This window comes from Antedon mediterranea, chromosome 2, assembly GCF_964355755.1.
Source record: "Antedon mediterranea chromosome 2, ecAntMedi1.1, whole genome shotgun sequence".
Lineage (NCBI taxonomy): Eukaryota > Metazoa > Echinodermata > Crinoidea > Comatulida > Antedonidae > Antedon > Antedon mediterranea.
The window spans coordinates 15,786,906-15,793,588 of record NC_092671.1 but is presented as its reverse complement, the minus strand read 5'-3'; the positions used below and the strand labels follow the sequence as shown (position 1 = coordinate 15,793,588).

General features: G+C 33.5%; 2 long non-coding RNA genes across 2 annotated transcripts; one reads left to right on the top strand and one right to left on the bottom strand.

Moving 5' to 3' along the window:
- The first annotated feature begins 281 nt into the window (after nucleotides 1-281).
- On the top strand, nucleotides 282-1,749 carry LOC140039713 (uncharacterized). The gene is made up of 3 exons (XR_011842563.1): nucleotides 282-636; nucleotides 1,007-1,149; nucleotides 1,399-1,749. It is a non-coding gene; the product is annotated as an uncharacterized lncRNA (long non-coding RNA).
- On the bottom strand, nucleotides 1,648-2,759 carry LOC140039712 (uncharacterized). Its single transcript, XR_011842562.1, has 2 exons — nucleotides 2,448-2,759; nucleotides 1,648-1,975 (listed from the first exon to the last, which is right to left on the bottom strand). It is a non-coding gene; the product is annotated as an uncharacterized lncRNA (long non-coding RNA).
- Nucleotides 2,760-6,683: the final 3,924 nt, after the last annotated feature.

Genomic DNA, 6,683 nt, shown 5'->3' with positions numbered 1-6,683 from the left:
CAGTGCAAACAATTAAGTTGACTCAGGTTTTCAAGTCGTATTTTGTAAAAAGTTTATGAATAGAAATATAAGAAAAAAAGCCACATATAGTTTTGATCTTTATTTATTAGATTTATTATATACAATTTATATGTCAGAGATTAGAATCAGTGAGTTCTGCCTGAAATCCCAACTCAATTTGCTACGGTACGGTAATAGTTCCTACATCCGGGAAATGCGAGTGATGTTCAAAACTGTCTATGTAAGCTTTATAGAATCTTTAAATTTCTGTTAAAGTTGTATTGTCCCCCAAAACATGAAAAATGAAGATCAATTAAATCAAATTTTGAATAGACCATATTGTAGCTATAATAAAGTTGTTCACTTTCGCCGAAAAAAAATCCGAAAAAATTATTAATTTCGCTAAGAAAAAAGCAAAATAAGTTAATCAATTTTCCCAACTTGTCAGCTCAAAATTTAGGCCGATAGAGCTAACTCATAAATATGCATGATATGTTAATGAGCATCGACACAGCTGGGATCTGATCTAACAAACATGGATGATGCACGTTGTGTACACAACACCCACAGATCGACGACGCGACTCGACTGGGGGTTTCCCCTGATCGTATGTAAAGCTAAGCTGTTAATTTGTCGGTAAGTAGGCCTAGACGGTTATTTTAAATATAATAATTATATATATAACGCAAACTAGACAGACGTTTGTAATAACAGGAAGGTAATTAATTAACTTAGCCTGGGATTTTTTCAGGGCTAGGCCTAGAATAATACATGCATAGGCCTAGGCTAGTAGTAGTAGTAGTAGTAGAGGAGGCAGGCTGCTGGGACAATCGGGTCTCTGCAGAAAATGCCCAGCTAGGCCCTATACATTGTACTCTTCATAGACTGGCCTAGGCTAGGCCATCAATCCGAAAATACAGCCAGCCTGCTGTACCATATACATAATTTACAGTTGAATCTTGTTTAACTAGTTTTTATGATAAAAATAAAACAAACATTTTTTCAGGGAAAATGGTTACAATACAACTTACAAGGCTGAAGTTGAGAACCTTCCTCCAGCAGCACTGTACAAGTAGACAGAGGGGAAAAGCCAGCTTAGCCATTTTACCACACAAACTACTGTTCTTTACCATGTAACTCTGTACTTTAGTAAGTCAAATATTTGTTTTCTCTTTATTAAGTCTTAGTTGTAATGTGTTTTACCATAGAAAGTTAGTGTACTTATTTGTCAAAGCAAGCAATTTCACTAGCCCACATTTTGCACTAAATGTGCATGATCTAGACCTATTTATAAATACCAAATTCCAGGTTTTCGTACTTTGCCGAAATTAAAAACTTTAGATTTTGTGAAATATTTAACTTATTTATACATCATTATTTAAACATTTTTATTTAAAGACGTTGAGCTGATGAAGACTGGAACAGAGGTCACATTTGTACTTCATAAAGACAACTGATGATAGACTCTGTATATGATTGGATATTGCAAGAAAAATATTTGTGATGCTGCATTCGGCCAATATGTTCCTGTTCAGCTTGTAAAATGTTGTATAATTTTTTTTATAAAGCAATAATATTTGTACAGTATATTATTTTGTAAACATAACATTCAATAAATAAAAAATACTACTACAACAGTACACAGAATAAATTCTTCAATTTTACTTACACTTCATAATGTTACTGTAAATATTACATTGCAAAAGGAGTTAATAAAAAATATATATAGGCCTATATACAGTTACAGTATATCTTATTGAATTCCTGTATTGTTTTTTGTGTCAATTTGTCTACTAATATCAATGTGTTGATTGTGGCAGTAATTACGGCAGCTATAGTCTTCTAAGATCGCTCATATCCATTACAAAGTGTCATTTTAATAGTAAGAAATGTTTCAATAAATTGTGAATGTTGCCGATACATTTTGTGTTTCTCACTACTTCACTTGCTCTTATTGTTCAATCAATGTTAATACCTGAAAAAAAAGAAGAAAATTGTGTCAAATATCTGCATAAAATGGTTAATTGTGCAAATGTTGATTTGAACCTATTGCATTTGATGCAGAAAATATTTTTAAAATACTGTACAGTAAACATTCAAAACAATATTTAGATTTATTTGGTAATTTTCTCTGCTGAATAGATAGTTGAAATCCTAACAAATTAAACCAATTTATCAGGATGCCAAACAAAATTATAAAAAAAAAATACATCCCTCCTGGTGGTGGTCTAGCCCTAGCTAGTAGTGTACTGCCTAGCCTAGGCCTACTACCTCTACTTATAGAAACAGGAGGCAGCAGTAAGGCTACTCGAGACTGCCTGCCATGTGGTTGTGCTAGTTAGTACTAGGCCTACTAGTATGTAGTAGACTAGTATACAGTAGCAGAAAACTCGGGCCTAGGGCCTAGGCCTAGCTAGGCCTCTCCTGCTAGCGAAACAAAAACTCACCTAAATGAATAAGATTCAACATCAAAGTTACCAACTGCAGTTCTACTTAGTATTCTGCTAGCTATAGTTTTCGTGTTTTCTTCAAGATCGTCTCGCGTCACTACTCGACTCTCTCTATGCATTGCTATCGTCGCGTTGTTGGCTGTTTGTTGAGAGAACCATCATCCACAAGATGTATCCATACAATATGAATATTTATGAGCTAACTCAGGTCAAGGGTTAAATTAAACCGGAACACGTTTGTCTTCCAGACAAATAGCTTCCGGTTGGTTAATTTTTGCTTTAAATTACGATTTTCTCGAGTAAAACATTTTTTTTTCGATCCAATTTCAGTTCAAAGTGAATAACTTTTATGTGCAATTAAAATGGCCTATTCAACAAAAATATTAAAAAAAAAATGTTTTCAGGGGGACAATACATCTTTAATGTTTTAAATTTGGAATTGAAAAATATTGTTTGTATTAAAATGAAATGAAATATAAAAAAATAGCCTACAAGCAGCTAATTAACCCTAAAAAATCACACTCATTGGTATATCACTCTTCCCTGGGTATATAGTCCAGTCAATCTAATGATATACCCACCACAAATTGCAATAGTAACAAAGCAAGTATATTTGAATTCCATATAAAGTGTAGAACGACATACTAAAAGTCACCGAAAATCCAAGCATTGTGTCAAGGGGTCAGAGGTCAATAAAGGTTATTTGAAGTCAAAATTAATATGCCCCATTAATTACATATATTTAACCATTTGAAATACATTATATACAAGTGTGATTTATTTCATCCGAAAGCTTATTAAATTTCCTATTCAGTGATATCAAACTTATAGTCATAACATTTTATTTAGCATGTCATTTTTTTCGGAAAACGCAACATAATGTGTCAATTTTGGCTAAAAATGTGGTTTTCGCTGTAAACAACAATACCCTGGGGTGAACATTTCAGTTAAAAAAGCGATACACATGACCAGCTAAAGATGCAGATGAGTTCCTGTTCCTGTTGCTTCTGGATGATCTACATTCCATTTTTTCCAGATGGCATTTGTGTTGCCATGGTTACAGTATTTATATTGGGATGTGTAAGTATTTTAACTATTTTTTAACCAGTAGAAATACAAAGATGTTCAACAGCAGTTTGACAATGACCTCCATGTTGTATGACGTTCGGACCATCTGGGCTGGATTGTCAACAGACCTGGTGATTGAAAAGGTTTCTATGAGAAGCCTCAAAGAAAACAAGAGATTTAGGAATGAGTACATCCAGACCAAATCTGCGCTGAATGTAATGCCTCGCAATAGTATCAGGGCGTTACTCCAGCAGCGGCCAACATAAGAACGTATGGTCACACGTCAGGAACACAATAGCAATTAAAAAATCCATTTGGTTACGACTCAGAGACTTCATACCATTGACACGGGAGTTACTGCAGGTGACTCGGAATATTGGCAATGTGGTATTAAGCATTGAATATTTTGGACGGAAAGTCTTGCAATGTATTCAAGATCCTGGCAATAAAGTACATAGAGGCAAATATGTGTGCATCGATCCTACAGTTCCAGAGGAAACTCGAGGTGACAACAAGGAAGTTTTTGAACATGAACTTTGTTATCCACCAGCACTTTTTGAAACAACCAACTTACAATACTTTCAGCTAATAAACCAACATGATGCCATATGGAAACAATGAATAGTCTAACACATTCTACATTCTAGATGGTAGTGCTCTAATGCACAGCATTCCATGGAATAGTGTAGAGACTTATGCGATCTGTAAAAAATATTGGTCTGCCATCATAGTCTTTGATGATGATGACCTTCAGTCAGACCATGGAGGAAAAAATAATCTGTAATTGTAATTTGTAACTTATCTTGACATTTTTGAAAATTGTCACTAATTGGCAGAATATAAAAAGTTGAAAACTCTTTAATACCTGTAAACACAGCATTTTTAAAGAAATTACGATATTCTTACCTGCTGCGCCAGAAAATTCGACGCTTTCATACAAAACATGAATATTAGAATAGTTGACAATCGAAACATCGCAGAGAGAAATCTAAGAAATGTGAATATAAGACATAAGTATACAAACGGAATTGTCTGTAGGCCTACTGTATAAAAACAGTTTATCTCGAACCGTTAAAAACAAGTTACAGGCAATATATTTCATGACTCAATATCATCTTCGAAAATTACCTCTCTAATTGTGTCAAATCTTGATCAAAGTAAAAAAAAGTGAACGCGCAAAAAACCCTTAGAATTTCAACGAAAATGTGCATACCATTCTCCAGACTTGCAATAAAGTCATAGATCCATATTCATTAACGGACCAAATATTTGAAACGCGCTCTATAAAACCAATAAATTAAAATCCTAATACTCTGTTAAAAAAAGAAACTAAAGAAATGATATTGAGTACATACTAAAAAAAGGTAGGGTGGGGAAATAAACATAAATATTATGCATATTATAGGCCTACTGAGTCGCTCATAATCGGTATAGTGCCTCCGGGGAACAAACAGTCTCGTGTCCTTTTATGCCTAACCTGTGGTGGTCACTTAGATTGTGGTCGCGCTTTATGTGAATTTCCCGCTTTTCCCCACAGGGAGGTGCTAAACGGTCATGGGCGACCCATGTTGTTTTTGTTTTTTTGTACATCATTTTTTTAATGTTTTCTGGCAATGGCATGAATGCACCGTACATTTAAATGCATTTAAATGGTTACCAAACTGATACTATAAATATTGTAAATGTAATTGTGAATAAATGTGTAGCTTTAAAAAAAATGGACTAAAGTTATCTAAATATAGATATGAATTTTTAAAAAATTACTTACCTTGTCGACAATATATAGATTTGTTGTACCGTTATGCAATTCCACTAAAATGAGGCCCAATGTAAACTGTGTTTTAATATATCTCATTAAGCATACCTTTTAATATATTAATACTAACAGTTATATGTTAGAAAGGTTAGAAAATAAAATATGCATGCATTTGTGTTAAAATTCGAATGAATAAAACCTATCGAAAAAATTTGCATAATTGAAAAACGTTACGGTATTGCACTAATAATAAATAAAATCATGAACAACGCGACGCATCCTTTACATACCGTAGTCCAATGTACCATTTTATGTCATTTTAGAAATTTAGAATTTTGACATCCCAACGCGATTTCCTGCGGTAGTTCCATGCCATTTGATATTGAGCTCCTCGATGTTTCTACATTATTTACAGTGCTCCATCCTCATCCTCCTGTTTTGCCGCTTTTGTAAGTCGACATGTAATTTGGCAGCTATTCCACGTGATGGTACTTTTATATAGCTATGATTTGTTTTTTAAATACAAGACCTATTATAACAAATATTCTGATTTAAAATGAATTTTACATCCGGGAAGGGCGAGTGATTTGTGCACAACTTATGTATGTTGTGTGTATTATTTATATTCCATAACCCTATTAGCATCTGCTCTGTTTGCATAAAATCTAGCTTTAAAAAAAATCAGTGTATTAGAGTCTATTTTAATGCTTACATTAAAAATTTCCATTAAGTTTACAGTTTTACCGTAAATAATTACATTCACCAATCGTTTTACTAAATATTGCGCGACATCTAATTGTCTGGCACTGACTGTATGGCCCAAATTGATCATAATAATTAATAATGAACTAACTGTAAATTTTCTTTTCTTCTTCCGCCTCACGTATTGGCTTAGGTTCTTGTTCTGTGATTGACAAAAAGATGAAATCAACATCAATGAATCTTGAAGTATGGGACAATTTTGTCCCATACTATTGTAGAAATAAGATGAGTAGACCAAATGATGCTTTAATACTAATCAGTTTATTATTTTAACTCTTACGATCATGTGCGTGTCGAGGTATCGTATGACGGCATGTCGTGACCCGTATGATAAACAACTTTAATAAACAATGAAAATGACTTTAAGAACATCGATGTTATCTTTCCTTCCTTTCAATAGCATTTAATCAGTGTGACTGATAGCAGATCACACTGATTCAATATGCTTAACAGTTTCAATGGTGTATTGGTTTAAGGCCTAATAACATTTGTTAATATGATATTGTCATTATAATATTTAAAAAACAATTACAGAAAAGTACTGTACACCAACGATAAAAACAAAACAAATTTCAACAATCGTTCTTGAAGGCAATAATAGAACTTTGACCTTTGGGTGGATCGACTATCCTAAGGTCGATCCTGGT